The sequence below is a fragment of the Canis lupus genome, chromosome 20, assembly GCF_011100685.1.
Source record: "Canis lupus familiaris isolate Mischka breed German Shepherd chromosome 20, alternate assembly UU_Cfam_GSD_1.0, whole genome shotgun sequence".
In the NCBI taxonomy this organism is placed as follows: Eukaryota; Metazoa; Chordata; class Mammalia; order Carnivora; family Canidae; genus Canis; species Canis lupus.
In genome coordinates, this window is record NC_049241.1 from 12,094,799 (window position 1) to 12,120,559 (window position 25,761).

A 25,761-nucleotide genomic window follows, 5' to 3' on the forward strand; every position below is an offset into this window, starting at 1 on the left:
TGCTGGGTCAAAACATAGAGTTATACATTATAAATTTTTACACTACCACAGCCCGCCAAAGGGATGTACAAGTTTACTCACTTATCAATGTATGTCAGTGTTCCTTTCTCAGTAATTTACCAGTTAAGCATATGAACTTTTCCAAATTTTGCCAGTTTGAGATGAAGAACTATATGTGGTTTCATTTATACTTTTCTTACTATGAATAAGGTATAGTATCTTTTCAAATGTGTAAGAGCCATTCTTACTTCCTTGAATCTGACTTGTATATTTGTAAACTTTGGCCTCTTTTTAAAATTTACTTGTCTAAAAAAAAAGGGACTTATCTTTTCATGATAGATTTCTGAGTCTCCTTTAAATATTGATAATATTAGCCCTTTGTCAATATGTGTTGAAAATACCCTTAAATTTATACACACAAGCATGCACACACACACACACACACACACACACACACACTTTGCTTATATTTTGGAGAGAAAGGGATATTTTTATTTCTTTTCATTTTTTATGTAGTTTATCATCCTTTTATTCTATGGCTTCCGGATTTCAAGTTCATGTTATGAAAGTTATCCCATCCTATTCCATTCTCCCATTGTTTTCTTCTAATAATTTTACAGCTTCAGTTTTTCATTCAAAACTTTGAGCCATTGGTATTTTTCATACTGTATGAAGAGTAAGCCCATACTTATTACCCTAGATGTCTACTTAGTTATTTAATGGTCCAGCTTACCCCAGTGGTTTGAGAAGTCACTTTTCTCAGATATTAATCCCATGGTTAAATTAAGTAAATACAATCCTTCTAGACTTCAAAATCTGTTCCACTGATACTTCAGCCCATGTGCCAGTATCACTTTCTTCCCTTATAAGCCATTATTTACACTCTAATGTCTGGCAATGCTAATTTTTTTTTTTTTTTGAAATCATGTCTATATTATGGAGTAACAGAGGAGGCTAAAATCTTAATGCCTATGTCTTTCTACTCAAGAATATGGTATACCTTTCAATTTGTTCAAGTTTTCTTAATAAAAATCTCCTGCATTTCTTGTAAATTCCTTAGTATTTTATCTTTTGTGTTTCCTCAGAAGTAGAGTAATTTTTTATAGTATATCTTCTAAGTGGTTTGTTTCAGTATGTGAAAATTATTGAATATGTATATATTTTTAATTCCACTAATGAAATTATTGTCTCTAGTAGTTGAATCTCTTACTTTTCCCAGGTATACAATCAGACTATATGGAAATAAAAATATTTTACCTCTTCTTTATACATTTTTGTATTTCTAATTTTATTCTTGATCTAATTGTATTAGCTAGCACCTATATAGCTATATGAACTATATCACAGCACATAGCAATGATAGTATCTAACACCAACTGATTCTACCTTCAGTGCGGGAGCTTCTAGTGTTTTCTCATTAGGCATTTTGTTGGCTTATAGGATGGATTCTTCCTTAAAATAATAATCCATCAACTTAAAAAAAGAAATTGTATAAGCTTATTGATTGTATTTACTCTGAATGGAAGCTTAATTTTATCAAATGTCTTTTCAGCATGGAAAATCATTATATTTCTGTTTAGATCATGACCAATGTGGTTCAATATAATTAAACCTTCTAAAACTATTATTTATGATTATTAATTATTTAGGAGTAGGTGTTGGCATCACTGCTTGTGATCCATAGCATTTTTTTCTTCTCAACTATCTGTGTCAGATTTTGCTAACAGCTTGTATTCTCTCTTTAAAACTATAATGGAAATTTGTAATCATTATTTTTCTATGCTCAACATCAATTTAAATAGTATTATAGTTTTCTATTTTCTAACAGTTTGGTAAAACTGCCCTGTAAAACTATCCTTGGTGCCTTTTCATGCTATCACCTTAACATCTTATTCTATTTCTTCTGTGAAAATCATTCTAGTTTTATTATACAAAGTTCTGTGGATTCTTTTAGCAAGTCACTTTTCCTATGAAAATGTTCATTTTTATTGTGTTCAATTGCTACACACACACAAAACAACTTCCAGGAAAATGGATTCTTCATGGAGCCTCATTCCCACTAGTTTTCTGAACCACACTGGAGTCAGATGGCTTTGTTGTCACTTATTTTACCCCTGCACTAAATGTCATAAGCAAGAACATTACTTTTTGTCTTTGAGGGCAAACACTACAGGACCCCAAAATATGCCACTTTGGCATGTGGATTATTTTGAACTGAAGATGATCAAAGCCCAACAGACTCAGGAAAAGTTGTTTACCTTCCCCTTCACTACCTAAAATAATTTAGTTAGAGGACCTGTACCAGAATGAAGCTAACACCACAGGTAACTTTTTACCAGAAAGACTTATCTGCACAGAATGACAAATATTTTTTTTCTCAAACATTTGCTCATTTCATCTTCCTGTCAGTTTTCTTCCTCCCCTTTGAGCCCCCAGACTCCACCTCCTCTTCTTAGCTCTGAATGGCATATAAGCCGAAAATGCCTGTCTTTGGGGTCTCATGTTTTTGGGGCTTCCATACATACAAAATCTGGGTTTTTTTGTTTGTTTGTTTGTTAATTTACCTTATGTTGATTTAATTATTAGACCAGCCACAGAACCAAAAAGAGAAGAAGGGAAAATTTTCCCTCCCCTACAGTTTTGACACCTGGAACGGGGTTTTCAACTGCCTGGACATTGCTTGCTCTGTGGTCGCTATAACTGAAAGATCCTGGGACCCCTAATAGGAGTTGGTAGAAAGTAAGGATTCTTACCCTATCAGCCTCCCAGATCTCTGCCTGCAGGGTCTGATGGAAGCAAGAGTGGAGAGTCATTATCTTCTTCTAAATTCACATTAGCAGGAGAAAGTATTTGCATGAACTAGTTTCTTGGGTATAGCAACTCTGCTATAGATTTGTTTTGAGTACCATTGTTTTCTATTGATTTTTCCCCCCAGCGATAGTCATTGTTTCCCTTTGTCTTTGTTTGCTGTGTCATTTGTCATAAGGAGGAAAAACCATACAGTAGAACACAGGCATATGCCCTATAAGCCTCATAGACTGGTGAGTTTACAGTTCTCATCAAACCACTGTCACTTTAGACAAACGTTGCTATATAAAACCTAAATATATAAAAACTGAATGATGTTTTTCAGAGATCTTGTTCTGTGTCGTGGAGGCTTGGCTTTTAAGGATATCTTCTCTGGTCTCTGCTGTCCAGAAGGTGCATTCACCAGGGTGGTCAGTTGAATGGACTGAGGTTCTGAGACACAAAGTCACAAGCAGCACTCTTTTTGTCTGGCTGCGTCAGCTCTCAGAATTTATCATAAAGGGTCCTGGTCCATAAGGAGCTGTGCTGTCCCAACCTTCATTGCTTTGTTAGTGCTACCAACATCCCATTCCAGTAGCACCTGTCCAGTGTCACAGATTAGCTGGCCTATGACTGGAGGCATCTCACATTCCCATGGGAAACTGGGCACACCATGTTCACTACACCATGCTTACTGCCTGTGATCATGGAGGCCTTTGATTTCTTAGGGTAACTCTGGGAGTGAACTTTTTGGATCTCATTAGGCCTGCATCTTTTACATTTTCTTGTCAGAAACCTCTTACATCCAAGGTTAAGCCATAAAAGGGCTAAGTGGTTTGAGCTGTTATTGAGATTAATATAAAATCTTACTTGTCAATGGCCACATGAAGGATCCTTTGAATTGAAAAAGCTTCATTATCTAAAAAAATTTTAGAGAGCTCTTTTCCTAATTGTCTTAGTGATACCTATAGAAGGACCAAATTCAAAAGTGGATAAAAAGAAGTATAATGGCTAGCCTTAGGGACTGCCTGAACAAGATGAAAGGACCCAAATTAGAGCAAAAATTAGTCTACATCCAACGTATATTCCCCCTTCTGAAAACCTGGTTCCATTTCCTTAGCAAAATTCCTAAACTCCCCAAACTCTTCCACCTTCCCCAGAAAATCTATTACACATCCAGATGCCTGTTGTAGCTCCCCTTTGCCTGCAACATTTACAGCCAGTGCTCTGGCCTGTTCTCTAGGCCTAGTGGTACAGGTATGTATACACCTCCTCTTACTTGCCAGGGCTTTATAATCAGGGTCTTTCAGCATCAGGCAACATCATTTGTGGAGGTCCAGGGATCATCCATCACAAAGAATTCATGTCCTCTGGAAAACAGCAGATCTTTTAAATTATGAAGCACTTTTACCTCCACTTTCAGAAGATCCCATCAAATTTAGAAAGGAATCAGAAAGATTAGTGGTCATTCACAATTCCATTCACAGGGACCTGGATTGGCCGCTGAAAAATGTTCTTGCCACCCACGATTATACTGTAGCTAACAGACGACAAGCCAGAAACCCCTCTCACAGAGGAAACAGATGGCCAGAATTTCTCCCAGGCCCTCCTACAAATGATCAGGAAATATATCAACTGGAGGCTAATGTTCAGGGACTAATAGAAGCAATAATAGAGGCTCTCCCTGCTAAGGTGAATTGGTCTAAATTTGAATTGTGCACACGTAAATATGAACATTCAAATGCCTCTGTTGAATGCTTTATACAGATCTTTCAAAGGCATGCTACACCAAGCCTTGAAGCTCTAGAACACAGAAATCTTTTCATTTCTCACTTAGATGGAAATTTTCTCCTTGATATAAAAAAGCAAAAAAAAAAAAAAGCAAATTCAAAATATTGTGGTTAGGTGGACTAGTCAAGCTCTAATCATTACAATAGAAACACCTACCCAATTTTCTGAGGATAGCTACAGAAATGTCAAATAATAAAAAAGAAGATAAAATCAACTACCTTGATTTAAACTCTAACTTTTAGAGAAACAGAAGCATAATGCTGAGCACAACTCAAATTCCACTCACACCTCTTCCTATTTGCTTTCAAATACAGGTATCATAACAAATTAGGACATTACAATTGTCCTACATTTTTTAAAAAAGAAATATTTAAATAGTAATTACCCTAGACTTTTGATAATGAATATACCCCAAAACTCATAAGAGAAAACTTGCATACTTTACCTTGAAGATTTAAATTTTACCTTGCCTTTAAATATAAATATCCCAGGAGATAAATAAAATACTGTCAACAATGACCTGAAACTGAATTTTTAAAAAAGGATAAAAAGAGGAAGAAAAAGAGACTTTTCTAAAATGTAAACTTCTATAAAAGCTCCTTTGGCTAAACTCTGATACACAGTTTCCATAAGATTATGTCAAAGGCAAATACAGTTCTTCAAAGTCATCTCCATAAACAGTAGAAAGCTTTAGCCATCTAAGCAAGCAAATTTAACTGATTCCAACTCCCCCCCCCCCCCCCAAAAAAAAAAGTTTGGATCCAATTATTCTTTTTATAAAGTAGCTAGTTTTGTATTTTTGCACCTTACTCATGGCCACAATCTTAGAATAAAAGCTATCAAATCTCTGTTTGCTTATATGTTTATATGTATGTTTATATATGTCAGTATATGTATATTGTAGATAGGTGATATATTTCTATCTCTGGATAGTATTGCCAAAATCATTTCTAAAGATCTCCATTTAAATGGTTTAAAATAAGTACCTATATGAATTAAGTATTCTTAAAACTCTCAGAAGTAGAATAAAAACTAACCCAAGTGTTTTTCAAGTTCATATGACCTAAGACAATATTCAATAAATAAAAACTACTTTAAGTCTGTTGGTTTAATTAAACAGGTATGCCTTTAAAGTTATCAGCAATTAAGTATAATAACTTTATTCTACCCAGATTTACTAAAAGTCAAGTAATCTCAATGTTATCTGTTTTAAAACTTATCAGCAAGAAAAATAACTTAAGATGATGACTAGTTGATTTAATGTCTCAAATTTTTATGAGTAATCTAAGTATGATTGTTAAGAACAAGGGAAGTAAATAAGTGGGATAAAAAATTTTTAAAGATGTATTTATTTATTTGAGAGAGAGAGAGCAGGGGGAGGGGCAGAAGAAGGGAGAGAATCCTGAAACAGACCCCTCACTGAGCACAGGGTCCATCACAGGCCTCAATCCCAGAACTCCAAGATCATGATCTGAGGCAAAACCAAGAATCAGCCGCTTAGCTGACTGAACCACCCAGGCATCCCAAGTGGTATAAAAATTTTTAAGTAAAATTTTCAGCAATAATTATGTTTTATGATATGTCTACTTAAATAGTTTCCTAAAATTTTTTGGTAACTTACACTCTTAGAGTTTTGCTAAGTCAAAATAATGATGGAAATTTATTGAATATCTCTACCATTCCTTAAGTAAAATATAGAAATGCTAATTACTGAACATAGGTGTATCTACTTGTAACTTGTTATTACAAAAAATACATACTTTGAGAAAGTGTTTCTAAAGGTCACAATTGCCAAATTCTTAATTTTCACTAGATATTAGGGTTTTTACAATTTAAGAATGCTGTGCTCACTTCAGCACATATGCTAAAATTGGAACTACACAAAGAAGATTAGCTTGGCCCCTGTGCAAAGATGATATGCAAATTTGTGAAGCATTCCATATTTTTTATTGGGATTTAAGAAGAGGAAAGAGAGAGGGGGGCAGAAGATATATTTGAACAAGCTATAACTGAGAACTTCCCTAATCTGGGAAAGAAAACAGGCATTCAAGTCCAGGAAGCACAGAGAACCCCTCATAAAATCAATAAAAATAGATCAATAGCTTGACATATAATAGTGAAGCTTGTAAGTTTCAGAGACAAAGAGAAAAACCTGAAAGCAGCTCAGAACAAGAAGTCTTTAACCTACAGAGGTAGAAACACTAGACTGGCACCAGACCTATCCACAGAGGCCTGGCAGGCCAGAAAGGACTAGTGTGATATGTTCAAGGCACTAAGTGAGAAAAATATGCAGCCAAGAATACTTTACCCAGCTAGGCTGTCATTCAAAATAGAAGGAGAGATAAAGAACTTCCAGGACAAACAGAAACTAAAAGACTTTGTGATCATAAATATTAAAGGGGGTCTTTAAGTGAAGAGAGAACCCAAAAGTAACATAGACCAGAAAGGAACAGAGCCAATATATAGAAACAATGACTTTATACCTAATACAATGGCACTAAATTCATATCTTTCAGTAGTTACTCTGAATGTAAATGGGTTAAGTGTTACAATCAAAAGACACAGTACAGTACCACATTGGATAAAAAAGCAAGACCCATTGAAATACTATCATCAAGAGACTCTTTTTAGACCCAAAGACACCTCCTTATTGAAAGTGAGGGGGTGGAAAATCATTTATCATGCTAATGGACATCAAAAGAATGCTGGGGTAGCAATTCTTATATCAGACAAATTAAATTTTAAACCAAAAAAAAAAAAAACCCAAAAAATAAAAAAAATAAATTTTAAACCAAAGACTGTAATAAGAGATGAGGAAGAACATTATATCATAATCAAAAGGTCTATCCAAGAAGAAGGCCTAACAATTATAAATTTTTATGCCCCTAACATGGGAGCAGCCAGTGATATAAATCAATTAATAACAAAATTAAAGAAGCACATCGATAATAATACAATAATAGTACAAAACTTTAACTTCCCATTCACTGCAATGGACAGATCATTTAAACAGAATATCAACAAGGAAACCAGGTCTTTGAATGACATACTAGACCAGATGGACTTCACAAATATATACAGATCATTCCATTCATTCTAAAGTAACAGAATATACATTCTTCTCAAGTGCACATGGAACATTTTCCAGAATAGATCACACACTGGATCACAAATCAGATCTCAGCTGCTATCAAAAAATTGGGATTATTCCCTGCATATTTTCAGACCACGATGCTTTAAAGTTTGAATTTAATTACAAGAGGAAATTTGGAAGGAACAAAAATACATGGAAGTTAAAGAACATCTAACTAAAGAATGAATGGGTCAACCAGGAAATTAAAGAAGAACTTAAAAATTAACAGAAACAAATGAAAATGAAAACAAAGCTATTCAAAACCTTTGAGATGCAGCAAAGGTGATATATACTTTCCTAAGAGGAAAGTATATATCAATACAAGTCTTTCTCAAGAAATAAAAAAGGTTTCAAATACACAACCTAACCTTACACCTAATGAAGCTGGAGAAAGAACAGCAAGTAAAGCCTAAATCTAGCAGATGAGCATTATTAAACTTTAGAGCATAAATCAATGAAATAGAAACCAAAAGAATAGTAGGACAGATGAAAAAAACTAAGAGCTGGTTCTTTGAAAGATTTAAAAATATTGATAAACCCCTGGCCAGACTTATCAAAAAGAAAAGAGAAAGGACCAAAAAAATAAAATCATTTATGAAAGAGGGGAGATAACAACCAAAACTGAAGAAATACTAACCATTATAAGAACATATTATAAGCAACTATATGTCAACAAATAAGGCAGTCTGCAAGAAATGGATGCATTCCTAGACACATAGAAACTACAAAAACTGAAACAGGAAGAAATAGAAAACCTGAACAGACCCATAACCAGCAAGTAAATTAAAGCAGTAATCAAAAATATCCCAATGAACAAGAGTCCAGGCCCACCAGGGGAATTCTACTAAACATTTAAAGAAAAATTAATACCTATTCTTCTGAAATTGTTTCAAAAAATAGAAATGGAAGGAAAACTTCCAAACTCATTCTATGAGGCCAGCATTACCTTGACTCCAAAACTAGACAAAGATCCCACCAAAAAGGAGAATTGCTGACCAATATCTCTAATGAATGTGGATGCAAAAATTCTTACCGAATTACTAGCCAACAACATCCAACAGTACATTAAAAGGATTACTCAACACAACCAAGTGAGATTTACTCTGAGGCTGCAAGGTGATTCAATATCTACAAATTAATCAATGTGATACACTACATTAATGAAAGAAAGGACAAGAACCATATGATGATCCTCTCAATAGATGCAGAAAAAGCATTTGACAAAGTACAGCATCCTTGCTTGATTAAAACTATGCACATTGTATGGATAGAGGGAACATACTTCAATATCATAAAAGACATCTACAAAAATCCCACAGTGAATATCATTCTCAATGAGGAAAAACTTAGAGCTTTTCCCCTGAGGTCAGGAACATGACAGGAAATGTCCACTCTTACCACTGCTGTTCAACATAGTACTAGAAGTCCTAGCCTCAGTAATCAGACAACAAAAAGAAATAAAAGGCATTCAAACTGGCAAAGAAGGGGATCCCTGGGTGGCTCAGTGGCTTAGTGCCTGCCTTTGGCCCAGGGCGCGATCCTGGAGTCCCAGGATCAAGTCCCATGTGGGGCTCCCAGCATGGAGGCTGCTTCTCCCTCCTCCTGTGTCTCTGCCTCTCTTTCTCTCTCTCTCTCTGTCTGTCATAAATAAATAATCTTAAAAAAATTGGCAAAGAAGAAATCAAACTCTCATTCTTTATAGATGGCATGATATTCTATGTGGAAAATACAGAAGACTCCACCCCAAAATTGCTAGAATTCATACATAAATTCAACAAAGTGACAGGATATAAAATCAATGCACAGAAATCAGTTGCAGTTCTATACAGTAAAATATGACAGAAAAAAGAGAAATTAAGGAGTCAATTCCATTTACAATTGCACCAAAAACCTTAAGATACCTACGAGCATTCCTAACCAAAGAAGCAAAAGATCTGTGCCAAGAAATATAGAACACTTCTGAAAGAAATTGAGGAAGACACAAAGAAATAGAAAAAACATTCCATGTTCATGGAATGGAAAAATAAATATTGTTAAAATGTCTGTGCTACCTAGAGAAATTTACATATTCAATGCAATCCCTATCAAAGTACTATCAACTTTTTTCACAGAGCTGGAAGAAATAATTCTAAAATTTGTATGGAACCAGAAAAGACTCTGAATAGCTAAAGGAATATTGAAAAAGAAAACCAAAGCAGGTGGCATCAAAATTCTGGACTTCAAGCCTATACAAAGCTGTAATCATCAAAAACAATATGGTACTGGCACAAAAACAAACACATAGATCAATGGAACAGAAAAGAGAACCCAGAAATGGGCCTTAACTCTATGTCAACTAATTTCAACAAGCAAGAAAGAATATCCAGTGGAAAAAAGTCTCTTCAACAAATGGTGTTGGGAAAATTGGACAGTCACATGCAGAAGAATGAAATTGGACCATTTTTCTTACACCATGTACAAAAAATAGGCTCAATAACCAAAATGTCTTATCAATTACATTATAATAAACTCTCATAAGACCTTTAATCATTGCCATTTTTAAGACATTTTAAAATGTATTTACAGAGAAAATGTATTTACAAATGTAAAATGTATTTACATTTAAATGTAAATTTACAGATTTACTCTGATGCTTTGGCAAATGTTTCACCTTCAGAAAGATTCATGAGAAGGACTCAATGAGTACTCTAGAATACAGGTCTCTGATAACTTTAAGATCATATCACTGAACTGGGTATGAATTTTCAAAACTCTAATGGAAAAACTGATAGCTTCCTAAAAGTGCTAAGGAAAGATCAAGATCAATAGATATTAATTTGACGGAACTGAATAAACTTGGAGATGACTTTCTGTTTGAAACCTTGTTGGTTCTTTCATGTTATGTTTTTCCAGATTTAAGAAAACCTTATTCTCCTTTTTCATAGGCTATCAGCAATTTGGTAATATCTATCTTTCTGAAAAAAATTAAAAAATTTTCTCCCCACCTGATCCCTCCAGAATTTGGAAATTCTTAGTTAAGAATGATTATTTTCATGGCAATACCATTATTTTTATAAATTCAATAATAGTATGTCCTCTTGGAAAAGGATACATTTGGAAATTCTGATTACATTCCCAAGGCTTTGGCTGGTATGTTATATTTGAGAGACATATGCATAGAATCATTTATGACCAGGCAGCTTTAAAAAACTAAGGTTGACTTTGGAGCCAATAAAAACCATTGGAAAAATGGGCCAGAATCTTGCTTACAAAATTCCCAAAAGCTTTACCAGATGTAGTAAGGAAGATCACATCTCCTGGCAGACCCAGGAATCTTGAGAAGAAAGGAATTAATCCATAAATATAGGTATTGCAGGCAAAGTCTGATAGCTTACCCTTAGCTTTGCTTCATGTCTTTGAGGCTTTTAAGACTTCAATCTGAAATTATGAAAAGTTGTGGCAAAAGAAATTTAAAAGAGCCTTCATAGTCCATCATTATTCTTGCTGCACTTAAATAAATAATCAGGCCAGACTTACTGAAACTAGATTTAATTTGCAAACAAGGGGTACTTGGGTGGCTGAGTGGTTGAGCGTCTGCCTTTGGCTCAGAGCGGGATCCCAGGGTCCGGGGATCAAGTTCCTCATTGGGCTTCCCACAGGGAGCCTGCTTCTCACTCTGCCTATGTCTCTGCCCCTCTCTCTCCATGTCATTCATGAATAAATAAATAAAATATTTAAAATAATAATAATAATTTACAAACAGATAAGTCATACTGTGGCTATCTTTGATAGAAATGGAGGTGACTGTAAATGGAAAGATAATGTTTCAGCAATACAACTTTATTCATATTAGATTCTAGTGCTTTTGATTGTCTTTGAGGGTGTGTTTTCTGCTGCAAACTAACTGGATTCTGATTTCCTCTAGATAATCTATACTTAGCTACAACTTTCCAAACTAACATTTCTAACTTTATCACCCTCTTGATTTGGAAACATTCAACACTAAAACTGCCCTCAAAGTCATGCAAACTAAAGTGGGACAAATTAATATAAATTTTAGATAAATCACCAGAATTTCTAACGTATAGACAACTTCAAGCTTGTTACTGATTGGACCACCACAATCCAATCACCACAGACATTCAAATTACAAACCAGAGCAACATGTCAGATTGCCACTCATTCCATCTGAAGATGCTTCAGGCCTTCACATCTATAAATCTTCTCAACTGGCTGTCTTTAGAATTTAGAAACTAGAATTTCAGTATGCTCCAATCACTAATCATTGTTTTAATTTTATTCCCATATGAATTCTTCATATTAAATACCTGACTGCTTGTCAATGTAAGCATAACTTCAGGACCCACCTGTATCACTACCTTCTGAAATAAGTTTAACTGAACTGACCTATTGCCAGAAATAGAAGATTGGTTCAGCAAGATGGAACAATAGACTAACTCAAGTTCTGGAGCATGAAACTTCTTGGGGAAGTTACAAAGGCAAAATTGAGGGAGAAGAGAATACATGACTCCAAAATATGCCACTGTGACATGTGGATTATTTCAAGTTGAAGATAATCAAGGCTCAACAGATGTATTGCTTAAAAGAAATTAGATCAAGGGCCCATACCAGGACCCTGGTATCTTTAGTTATACTAAAGATAACTTTTTATCAGAAAGACTCATCTGCAAGTTATCACAAATATTCTTGCTTACCAAAAATTTGTTCTTATCTTTTTGTGAGTTGTCTTCCTTCCCCTTGAAGCCCTACCCTCTTGTCTTTAGCTCTGGATGTCACATAAGCCTTATTTTCCTATCTTTGGGGCTTTCTTATGTATGATATTTTTCTCCTACTAATCTTATAACGAATTATTAGGCTAGCCAAAGAGCCTAGAAAGGCAGAAGGAAAAAATTTTCCTACCCTGTACATTTCACATCATGTTCATCTTCAAGAACTCTGACAATCTCTACACTCAGCCAGAATTGGGCTCTTTCTCCCTGATTTTCTCTGGTTCTTGTCAGATAGTCTCTACATGACCTCATTTGCTTTTGAAAGCCCTTACAAATACTTTGTATCTCTTTCCATATTTGATCAAAGAATAGAGTTTATATCTTTGTTTTACTATTTTCTTGATGTTTTTGGATAGGTTTCAGAATGAGAAAATAGGATACTGAGTTAAGAGGTTATTTTCCTATCAAATTATCACTTTATTTTTCATTCTTTCTAAATATTTTGTAGTGTTTAAATAATTTCAGGTTATTTTTAAACTTGAAAATAATCAGAATTTTGTTTTAGGAAAAAGCTTTAAATATCTAGGAAAGAGACTAAAATCATGAGAATGAAACTCCATTTTTAAAGAGAACATATCTAAAAAAAATAATAAAAATAAATAAATAAATAAATAAATAAAATAAAGAGAACATATCTAATAAAATACCTCTTAACTCTCCTCAAGTTTGAGTATCTTTATTCACATAGAATGGGTACCATCAATTTAAATTGAACATCAAGAGCACACAGAAAGGGAGAGGGACAGTCCTTACTTCATAAGAAAATTAGTCTGGTTGACTGAATACAATCCTCAACTTTTAATAATAATATTAAGCTTTTTCATACACAGCCCACATGTTCCCCTACCCCCAAGAAAACTGTTACCTCCCAGGCACTGATCGTTTTCTTTGACCAGCAAAGTAATCATCTACATTCTCCATTCTCTAGGCCAACCCTCAAGTAACAGAAGATCTGAAATCCAATCTCTGATCATGGAATATGAACTATGCTTGAAGAGATTTTTTTAAAAGGAACTGTTCAGAAGAACTCAGAAAACAGGAAGGTGTTAAGTAACTTCCCAACATTAGAGGACCCAACAAGATAGATTTGAGTTTATGCCTACCCTATCTTGTTTACTCATATGCCTCACCTGTTTAGCCTATCAATGGGAGGTTCCTCTTCTGTTCAGAGTTTGTGTTTATGTTATCTGCTAAACAAGAAAATAGTCACAACAGATCTTTAACACAAGGAAGGTTAAATGGGAACTTGTCAAGCAGTAGCTGAAGAAACACATTTGCTAATTTTCAACTGAGGACACTCTTCCCCCAGGTGGATGCTACCTTCAAATTTTGTGAAAATCCAATGAAAACCCATCAACACTTGTAATGTTTTATCCAGTGAGAGAGAAATGAAGGATGTCAGTGTGAAATCTATGAGTCCCCTGTCTCTTTTACAATCTTGGGCTGCATTTCAAAGAGAAATATATCATAATCTAGAGAATTCCATCAAAAGATACATTCATCCTTACTGGGCACAACATTGCTTACCATCACCATAAAAATTTTGTCATTAGTCTTGACCTAAATCATCAAGACAATTCTATTAACTTCTCTCCTCTTTTTCTCTATGTTGACACCTGAGAAAAAAATAGAATGAGTCTTCTATAAGTAGATTGCCATGATTAACTTACATTATGCAACAAAAATTAATGCTCAAAAGTGTAAGCCCTTATCATCATTTGGTGTAGTTTTTCAATTGTTAAGGGAAAAGTGGGGTTTCAAAAAATAAAAAAGATTGAGTGGAGTGTGATGCTAATTCAATTAATTCAATTACAGTGCAAAGCAATGTAAACCATATTAAACATTTAAGGTCTAAGTCACTCCAAGCAAGATCAAATACTTTCTGAGAATGTGAACAAACTCCTTAATTATTAAGAATTTGGCCTTAGATGAAAAAGGAGGAATTCAGTAAGATGGAAAATTATGTAATCACCCAACACACAGTCTTGATACTTTCTGTTTCCTGTAAGTAATTTTGGAGAGGGAAGGGAATAAAGCATATGAATTAGCACTCTGGATCACTTGGCTCCTCATGTGGGATACAATGAAGAGAATAATTTGTCCTTTGTCAATAAATGTAATGGGCTGTGACTTTAAATCCCCTGTGGGAAATAACTATGTTTTATTGTTTATCTGCAGTGCAAAGACTCCCTCTGAAGACTTTATGCAACATGTCATTCAAGCAGATGAAAAATACACTCTGTAAAAGCACTACCTGCACTTTCGTTTTGAAGAATAGCTTTTGGTTAAAGAAAACACAAATATTTGCCTGTGTTTGGCCCTAAGAAGAATTGACTGTGTAAGCAAATTATCAAGCTAGTCATAAACTTCCCTCAATGCAAAAAGAAATACAGGAATTATTATCACAAGAAATGTCACTACTTCATACAAAATTTTTAAAATTCTATTTATATTTACCCAAATGGGTCAATGATTTCAGAATTCATATTGGAAAAGAGTGGCTTAGTGACTTAGCATGATTTTGGAAAGGTGCCCACTGGCTACTGTTCTGGAGAATGAACGATGCTATTGCCATTTATGACACAGCATGATGTTATAGGGGCTTGATCTGAAAAGGGTGAATCTAACCAAGCCTATTAGGAATCTAAGACACTTATTGGGAAACAAAGAAAATGTTATGATTTCTACATGTAAGTTGTTAGTTACCCTATCAACTATGAATAAAATTACCTTGAAGTACAATTCGGATACACAGATATCCAGGGTCTAGAGTCAACTGTCTAATTCTTCCAGCTTGGACACTTGCATGGGAAGGAAGGTGGGTGGTCTCTAACAGTAAGAAGTCATCTCACTAGAGGGGGTGCTGAACATTAAGTCCAATAGCAGACAACTTTTAAACAACAGAATCTGGGGGGAAACCGAGAAACCAGAAAGTCCTTAAATTTTATTATGAAAATACTTTTCTAAGTGAGAAACTCCCACATCTACTTCAAATTAGAATTCAACCAAAAAATATATTTTTAACTCCTTAAAATAGTGGAATATATATGGTAACTCAAGGACTAAGTATGCTCAGCCAAAACCATGCATCCTCATTTATTCATTCAACCAGTATATATTGAGTGCCTTCTATGTATTGAGTACATGGATAGTAATGAATCAAATAAAAATCCCTGTCTTCATGGAGCTTACATTCATCCCATAAACCAGAGTTTGGACTTGAGTAAATCAATGTTTCTTATTTTCAACACTTTATTTGGTAACAATAATCAACACCCAATTGCTGAAGATAACATTTCCAAATTTTGTCTAAGAATACTCATTCAGAAATAGCAAATGTTCATTAATCCTTCCACCGTATTTTGAACTCATTCATATTCTACAAACCTAGCTAACAAAACATTTCCTTCTCAAACCCACAAGTTTTCTAACTATAAAAACTAGAATCAAAAGAGTGGTCAGTAAAAACAGAATAGATTTTATTTTTTTATTTTAAAATATTTTATTTATTTGACAGCACAAGCAGAGGGGAGCATCAGGCAGAGGGAGAGGGAGAAGCAGGCTCACCACTGAGCAGAGACCCTGAGGCTAGGCTTGATCCCATGATCCTGGAATCATGACCTGTGTCAAAAGCAGATGCCTCACTGACTGAGCCACCCAGGTGCCTCCAAACAGATCAGATTTTAAAATAAAATTTCTTAAGTCAGCACAGAAAGCTTTGTCTTTGGGATCAACAGATAATACCCTTTTTCTTACTTATCACAATGAAAGGCTTCCCAAAAGAAGAGAGAGAAAAAAACAAAAAACCTAAAGAGATAGAGAAATGGAACAAGAAATAGAAACAAGAAAAGACAGACCTCTAGAAAACAAGACAGAATGAGTATCGGTCAACCTATTTATAGCTATGGGGGACTGGATCTTTTGTCAGACTAGAGGACATCAGAGGAGGAATATCGGGACTCTTCAAGCACAAAATTACAAAGTAGAGTATCCCCAAAACACTAAGGCAAAAATGCCCACTAGGGTTAGTGTTTGTCTGCATGTAGGTGAGGAAACTAAATTAGGATTCCTTGAACCTTAGAGTTATTGACAGACAAGACAAAACCTAGACATAATGAAGACAGAAGGAAGACTGGATAGAAAAGAAAGAAAGTTAAGACCACTGTATCCAGAATCAGATCTGCTGCTTGTACCACCTATGCCTGTGTGAATTTTAAGATATCTGCCCTGGGTGGAGAAATTACAAACAGCAGCCATTCTGAGCAGATGAATTACAAACAAACACTCCCTTCTGTGGTCAGGGACAGCTGCAGCTCTCCTCCAGCTCTACCTGCGTGCTTCTCCTTTATCCAAGTTCAGTCCTTTCTCAGAGCACCATTTTTTTCACACTACCTAATATAGGTCTCTCCTTTTTACTTTCCCATGGAAACCTGTTCTTTTCCTTCACAGCGTTTACTCCAACTCAAAATTATGTGTTAATACATTTACCTAAAAGAACAAGAACTTTCATTTACACTTTACTATATGCAGACAATATTTCAAAATCTTTGAGTCTGGTATCTTATTTTAGTCTAATGCCATCCCAATAAGCTACTTTTTTTTCACATTTTGTATATAAGAAAGCAGAGGTGTAAGGAAATTTGAAATGTGATGATGGTCACTCAGCTAGTCAGTGAAGGTGTTAGGATTTGAACTCAGGCAGCTTAATTTAAAAGATGTTAACAATTTATGTAATGGACAGTATTACATGAGAATAGAAAATAGGTCTTACTTCTTGATCACTATATTCTACACTTATAGTATCTGGTAAATGCACATTAAAGGCCCACTGAAAACATCTGTTGAATAAATGAGCACATGAATTAATAATAAAGGGAAATGTAGAAGGCATTGAAAAATTCTGAAAATTTTAAGAGGAAAAACTTGAAATTTATTAGATATATCCATTTTTTTTCTGTGAAGTTAAAGCTATTCATTGCTCACTTTTAACAGGGGAACACTTTGGTTTAACTAACAGAACACAAATTTTCTATGTCAGTGTAGAAACAACAGTCTAGATGAAATCAGAAGTCCCAAGAGTCTGTGAACCTGGTACTCCTGCCTATAAACTGCCAGCTTATGTCAGCCCAATGGGGTACTCCTAGATCCTTGCTGATCCAATACATAGGAAAGGAGTTTGCCATATGGTTGCCAAGTATTTACCCCCCTAAAACAATGTGGACCTAAAAAATGCCCAATGGATCCCTACCAGAACTTCCCACGGGGCACCCTCAGGTGCTTTTATACAAATGAGAAGGCACTAGGGTAAAAAACAGTAACTTTATCAGTACTTTAGACTACTGATGACAAGTTCCTAACAGCAGAAACACTTGAATTAAGCAGCCTATTTCCCTCTTGCCTCATTCTCTGCAGCAGTAACAGCTCCAGAGATTGACACATACTATCCTCACATTTTAATCCACCAATGATTCTTTGGAGACCGTTAACAAAAGCTATTCTCAGACCTGTGGCATGAACCAGGGAATAGCAAATGTTGTCTTCAAAAAATGAGATCAAACATTTTAGATTTCCAGGCTATATGGCCTCTGTCACAACTATTAATTCTGCTACTACAGCATGAAAGCAGCCATATACTGTATGTAAACAAATGGGTGTGGCTGTGTTGCAATACAATTTTATGTATAAAAAGGGCCTGAATGGCCTATAGGACTGTGGTATTTGTTGATACCTAGACATAGACCTTCTACAATTAACAATTGCCCTGGTTAAAATTTTGTCTCTTTCTGGTCAAAATGCCATCTCATCCTGGATAAATTTTCAACTTGTTCCATTCTATCTTCTTTGGAAAGTCCTGGATAAATTTTCAACCTGTTCTATTCTATCTTCTTTGGAAAGTGTTGATAAAAGAGACTGGAAGATGCAGATAATAAAACAGCATTTGCATGAAAAATGCAACCATTTCTATGGCTTGCTCTTTGCCTGTCAAATAAAACAGTGTATGTGTTGTTTTCTGAAAAGACTCAGAATTTTCTCCATTACTTTAAATAAAACATGTAATGTTCATTGTTGAATTTGTTTTCTTGATAAATACATTGATGTATTCAAGAAATGAAGGGAGTTAATATCAACTATGTTAAATCAAACTCTGAATTTACAAAAGATCAATTAGTAGTCTAAGTCTTTGGATTTACTGTTCTGAAGAAATTCCATCCTATGGATAATTACTGAAACTGAGGGGTCATTCTAATTATGCATCTTTTCCATAAGATTCTATTCTCTTTAAGAGTTGTAAGAGGCTGAGGGAAATAATCAAAGGATATAATTCTCCTTATCCACAGAAACTGTAACCTCAAGGTCTCTTTCCGATTACTGTAGGATGGTGTTAGCTGCTTAGAGAGGTTTTAGATTGACATGGTGATGACCTGTCTTATTTTCAAATACTTTTTTGGCATTTCAAAAGGATTTCTATCTTGTCTTTTTAAAAAGTATTCCTGTACCAGGCTTTTAAAACAGATCTAATACAGGACACCCTTTAAAGTCTCTACAAAATCCACCTAAGAAATCCTATAGTAAATGTCAAACACCGCAACTACCAGGGTCTCTGAAGTCTAGGGGTATGTCCTCTCTAGGAATCCCAGGTGCATGAAGCAGTAGGAAAGGAAGCAAATAACATCCATTGAACAACTAGGAGGCACTGTGCCCAGAGCTTTATTAACATACTATCCCCTTGTGTCATTAAATGAGAATAAAATGACAATTTCTGGTTGCCTGAGATAAAGGAACTGATCTGGGAAATGCATATTGTCATTTTTCTCAGCATCGGTTTTTCAACAATCTTTTATGTCCAATGAAGTTGACAACTAGTTGGTTAAATAGCTTGATAAATAACTGTGGATCTTGACTTTCTTAGTTTACATGTGGCCAATGTTTCCAATACTCATTTATGGTTGGATTCTTAAGCTAGCCCATAAATACTATCTTAAGACAAATGGAGCTAAAGATTTGTAATTACCATGTTAGGTAGAGGTAACTGGGCATTATTAAAAATCTGTTCTGTTCCCAACCCTGTGTCAGGTTTTTCCACTTCTTTCTACCTTCCTGTCCATAAAATAAACATATTACCTTTTGCAAAGATTTGAGACTTATAATGGCTATTACGGATTTATGTATTATGTTATGTGCTAGGCAGTGTAAACTACTTCATGCAACCCTAAGAGGTAGAAATCATTAACCTCATTTTCCAGATGAAAGTCAGAAACTCAGAGATGTTTCAGTTTGAACAATGTCACACAGCTAGATGGTGTCTGAGACAGAATCCACATCTTGTCTGTCTAACCTTGAAGCCTGTGCTCATAACTGCAATGCTTTGCTTGTCAATATTTTCTTTTTCTTTTTCTTATTGTAGTAAGAGCACTTAACACAGGATCTACCCTTTTAAAATTTTTAAGTGCACAATACAGTGTGCACTTATTAACCTCAGGTAGAGCTGTTGTATAGCAGATATCTGTAATTTAATCATCTTGCCTAACTGACATTTTAGGCCCACTGAACAGCAACTCAACTCCTCACTTCCCTTCTCTCCAGCCCCTGCCAACCACCATTTGACTCACAAATTCCCCTACTTTTCTAATGATAGCTTTCATCTTGATTTTGGAGAATTCTTTCCAATTCATCTAACTGTAGCCTTGGTACTTAGGAAACCCTCATACTTGTACCATCTTCCTTAACGAAGGCTCCTTCCAATGCCCCAGATAGCTCCCCAGCCCTTTCCTCCTACTAATCAAGGTAACAATGAAGTCAAACATCTGGAGTTAGAATCCTAGGTCTGCCAATTACCAAAGTGGCATTAGGCAAATTTCCTTAACTATAAAATTAAGATTGACTTAGGTACAGCTTCCTGGAAGTAAACCCTGAAATAATAATCCATGTGAAAATTTTGATTTATTAGGAAATAATAAAATAATAAAGTTCTTGGGAAAATTAGTAGGGAAGTGGGAAAGTAGAGGAGGGATAAGAACCCTGCAACCTGTGATACAAGCAGAATCCCACTGATGGAAACCTTAGATTAGTTTCATAAGGAGCTGTGGAAATAGTGCAGGTCTTACTTTGAAGTCATTTTAATCAAGGTCAAGGGAGACAGAGTATTTATACTACTGTACTCAGTCATTGGTTCAGGGCTGTGCCAAGGAGACATAAATTCCCAAATGCTGTTCATAAACACAGGCAAAGCAGGATCCAGTAGCCTGAGGGCAGGATTATGTCAGAGGACTCACTGCTAGTTATGGGACTAGAAATACACTGGGGCTGGTCTACATGACAAGGTCTGGACAGGGCACAAATTTCACCTGCCACAGGAGTCATAACAGTTTTTTTCAAGAGGTTATCATGAGGGTTCCTATTTGTTAAGTGCTTATAAGATGTCTGGCACATAGTAGGCACTATTAAGTGAATGTTACATCAAACAAGTAAAAAAAACAAAAACAAAAAACAAAAAACCCTAAAATTGTGTGAGGCATCCTCAAAACAGCCAAGAAGATTTAGAGGAAACCCTAGATTTACAGTCTAGTGGTGCTTTTTGGTGTTTGTTTCAATTTTTTTTTTCCCCAGAATTATTTTTCAAGTTCTTAGGCAGGGCAGGAAGGGCTCAGCACCTCCAGGAAATGCAAGGATAGGGACCTTGAACATAGTAGCATGAAACCCTAGAGAACCAATTGCTCACTTACCAGCTCTGTTTGAGTATAACTTGAGTGAAACTAAGTAAATAAACAAATCCAAGAGTTTCAAGATCTCAATACAAAGTCAAGTGTCAAGATCCAAGATGTCTACCAAGGCTGAGCAAAGATCCTGAATGGCCATACAGCAATGGAGGGTAGTTTTCTCACCACAGGACCACCTCAACACAACTTAAAGGCAGCCATAGTGGCTAGGGGACCCAACCTCCAACTGCTCTCCCAATTTGTCCTTCCTCTGCCCTTCTGCCCTGTTCACACCTTTTGTCCTAAAGCACAACTTTACTGCCAAATCTCTCAGCAATTTACCCCTCTCCCTCCATGCCTAGTCATGAGATAAGAGCTCTCCCTCTCCCTCCTTGGAGCAACCACTCTACTTGGGGGAAGAAAAAAATTATGAAATGCATCCAATTTCCATACAAATACAGTGGAACTTGTCTCCACCTGTCTGCAATTATCCCTGCTTATAGATAGTTTCTTCTTAAATACAAGGACCATGTCTTATTCCTCATTCCATACCAACAGCTGTCTAGCATCAGAGGAGAATCAAATAATTTTCTCTCTTAGAAATATTTCTCATTGAAGAACATTCAAACCAAGATCTTATTTTGAAAGGCACATACTTTTACTTACCCTTAGATCTATGGCTATCACTCTGGCCTCAATCTTACTAAAAACTCCAGAATGGCTGACCCCAAAGGGGGAACCACTAGCTCTGTGGAATAATTTAAACAAGGAGACACTTCTCTCCCTTCTCCCAAGCTACTAAGCAAAGTACTCAAGATTCCCAGAGAAGTAGGTTAAGGCTTAGAGATCACAGCTGTAATTCTGTGTTTCCTAGTTTCCTAAAGTGTAGCCACATGCCATTCATGGTCACCAAGATGATTTTAAGCAGCCTATGGGTAACCATGTTTTTAATTTGAGAAATGTTTTATTTTAGTATTTTAGTGTATACCAGAATATGCATGCATATGTGTATGTATATATATGTGTATGCATATATATGCACATAAATTCAAAATTCCTTAATTTTCAAATCCATAATTATAGGAATATTAAGAAAATATTATATAATAAAAATCTACTAAAATGTATTAACTTATAAAGGGGGCGTGGGAATGACCAAAATTTGATAAACATTTATAGTTACTATTAGAGTTATAAACAGAAGACCTAGATTCCAGTCCTGTGGCAAAAGAAATTAAAAGCCATATAAATGAGCAAGTCAATTAACTTGCCTGAGTTTCAATTTTCTCTTTAATAAAATAAAGCTTTGATAGTTTATTTCTAGATCCCTATTAAATGCAAATGTCCTATGCGGTGGCACTTGTGCCCTTATCACCAATTTAATCTTAGTGAAAAGGAGTTTATCAGATTTGTTCTGGCATCTAGATAAGTCCTGAGGAATTCCCACAGAAGCCAGACCAGTGGAAAGCCAAAAACATGAAAAATTTAGGGCCAACTAGGATATGGAGGAATAGGACCAAAGTCCTATGTGTATAAAAAGGCAAGAAAGCCCTATAAAAGATTGGGGTGAGATGAGTCAAAATGACATTCATCCAACTGACATTTTCACTAAACCACCAGAACTTGTAAGTCACCGTATTTCTCTTGGTAGCAAATATGATCAAATAAATAAGCAAAGAAAGATAAAAAAAGATTAAAAAAAATTTCAGACAAACATTGAGAGCCTTTGCACAGAAAGAATTCCTGGAAATATAAATTTCTATTTCTGAAATCATATTATGGCTAGTCTACATTAACAGCTTTTGTAAACCAGGATATGCTTTTGTTTTCTCCAACTTTAATAGCTTCTCTGAGCTTAAATTTCACAGAGAAGATTTTAATGGTTTGGATGATGCTGTGTCTTAGTGTGCCGGGATTGTATGCCAAGACTGGCTCCCACCTGCTCTAAGGAGGACCTGCACTGGAGTTCCAGGGCTGGAGCTAAAGTGGTTACACTCAACAAGCCACACTTACCATCCAGAGGCCACCACAGACACCTACCCTCTCCCTACTTTCACTGACCCCACACCCTCACTACCTTCACCAGACATCCAGTAGAACATATCTTTTATTTAGGATCCATCTGGCCAAGGTTATGATTTCCTCATTCAATGAAATGAATGTACTCAAGAAGGAATAAAAACCCAAGATCTCCATCTCACCAGGATCATTCAGACCAACCCGACTCAAAGACCAAGAAAGTGTTTAATAAAAATGAGAAGGAAACATGAACCCACTGCACAGAATCATACTGCATTGAAAGAAGGAAAATGCATAAACACTCTAAATTCATTTAGAGCCATAGTCTGGTTATTCCAGAACAAGAATAAATCTAGCAAATATCAGTGAATGGTCCCCACCAACTAGCAGATGCTTCAGAGAAGCAGTAGGTATGCTCCTAGACAATGGTTTAAATTTCAGATATTAAGGACTTTCTATTAAAAACAACCTTGCTGCTCACTTTTGATGTGCATATTTAACAAGAAAAATGTCTTCAGAGGAGAAAGGATCTCTATGATTTCCCCAAAGAGACAAGGAGAATATTTATCTTAGTAAATATCATGCAGAAGCTAGAGAATTCCTATTATTTCTTAAATTTACATAGTGTCTCCCTAACTTTTGGAGACCAAGGAAAGAAAAATTAGGTTAGTCAAAGAGTAGTGAGAAATGTTCCTCAAGGGACCCACCATGACTCTCCCTGCTAGCAACTCTATTTTAGAGAAGCATGATCATTCATGTATTGAACTAATCATGGCAATTAAGGAAAGAGTGAACTCATAATTACTGCAAGTAGAAGAATGCACAGTCTTTTTTTTTTAAGAATGTGCTGTCTTAACCATCTGTTAAACATCTTCATGCAACTGTTATGACAAGACTTAGTTTTTGCCCTTAGCCTGCTAACATATAAGACAAATAGCGCTTGTGTCCATTAAATGCAGGTGGAAGACTTGTATTAACAAATAGATAGACACATATTACTTAAAAGCAGATATTGATAATTTAGGTGGATTTGAGGCTAATTTGCTGTACATTGCTATGAAGACAGAAAAGACATTTTGAAATAGCAAGAGTGAGTTAGAGAGAAAAGTGAAAGGAATCCCAGAAGTAGAGAAAGAGTAAGAGCTGATGACAGTGGCACAGAAAGCAATAAAAAAAAAAAAAAAAAAAAAAGTCAATGCTTCCTTAAGCTGTTGCTTGGTTCTCTTTCTACATCTTTTTGTGTTACAAATCCCATTTTTCCTATTCCGTATATTTCTGCTGAATTTTTCTATTTAAAAATAGTGTCTCCATCATGGAAAAAATTACAAATCATAATAATAACGGGGGTATAATCTGGAAGAATCACAGACTAGGCTTGTTTACCATATAGCCTCAACAACTCATGCTCGTAGCTACTCACTATCCTCAAAGCCATATACATTCACCTTCTGGATTTCCTCCTGGTTCAGAACACATTAGGTACTATTTCAAAAATATCTTTACTTGCTGCTTCTAAATCGTCAATTAAATATACCCTACAAAACCCCATGATCCAACAATTTCACTCCTGAGTATGTATCCGAAGGCAATGAAATCAGTATCTCACTGCAGCACTTTTCACAATAGCCAAGACAGGGAAACAACCTACGTGTTTTTCAATGGATGAATGGAAAAAGAAAATGTGGAACACACACACACACACATACACACCTTGGAATATTATTCTGCCATAAAAAAGGAAGAAATCTTACCATTTGAAAAAAAATAGATGAAGCTGGAAGGCATTAGGCTAAGTAAAATAAGCAAGACATAGGAAAACAAATACTGTGTGATGTCACTTTTGTGGAATCTAACAAACAAAAACAATTTCATAAAAACAGAGAATAGGGGCACTGGGTAGCTCAGTGGTTGAGCATCTTTGGGTCAGGTGGTGATCCCGGGGTCCTGGGATTGAGTTCCATATCAGGCTCCCTGCAGGGAGCCTGCTTCTCCCTCTGCCTATGTCTCTGTCTCTGTGTTTCTCATGACTAAATAAATAAAATCTAAAAAAAAAAAAAGAAAAAGAAAAGAAACAGAATAGAATGGTGGTTGCCAGTGGCTGACAGGAGGGGAAAACAAGGTAATGCAGGTCAAAGGTTACCACTTTTCAGTTACCATAAATTCTTAAGATCTAAATACAACATGGTGACTATAGTTAAAGAGGTGGTATTGTATACTTTTAGGGTAGATCTTAATTCTCACCACACACACACACACACAAAATTAACTATATCATGTGATGGATGTGTTAATTACCTTGATCTTGGCAATCGTTCCACAATGTATATGTATATCAAATCGTTACAATGTAAACTTTGAGCATATGTAATTATATTTGTCAATTACTCCTGAATAAAGTTTAAAAAAACATTTACTACCTTAGAAATACTGTAGCTTGATAAAATAAAATAAAGGATACCCAGTTAAATTTAAGTTTCAAATAATTTTTCAATGTATGTATGTTCCAAACATTGCAAGAAACAGGGAGTATAGCTTTTGTTTGTCTTTGGTATGGTTTTCATTTCAT

The 25,761-nt window shown here is 35.4% G+C and overlaps 1 long non-coding RNA gene and 1 other non-coding gene across 13 annotated transcripts in view; one reads left to right on the forward strand and one right to left on the reverse strand.

Moving 5' to 3' along the window:
• The window catches only part of LOC102151640, a 379,776-nt gene that overhangs the window by 29,061 nt on the left and 324,954 nt on the right, over positions 1-25,761 (reverse strand). For 5 of the 12 annotated variants that reach the window (XR_005374653.1, XR_005374656.1, XR_005374661.1 and 2 more), the window contains 4 exons: positions 15,211-15,387; positions 14,008-14,096; positions 13,611-13,670; positions 11,086-11,128 (listed from right to left, as the gene is read on the reverse strand). This is a non-coding gene — a long non-coding RNA (uncharacterized LOC102151640). Of the gene's footprint in view, positions 1-11,085; positions 11,129-13,610; positions 14,097-15,210; positions 15,388-25,761 lie in introns of all 12 variants that reach the window. The other 7 variants (XR_005374662.1, XR_005374654.1, XR_005374663.1 and 4 more) reach the window with 5 other exon arrangements.
• On the forward strand, positions 6,422-6,525 carry LOC119864818. The gene has a single exon (XR_005375301.1). It is a non-coding gene; the product is annotated as a U6 spliceosomal RNA (small nuclear RNA).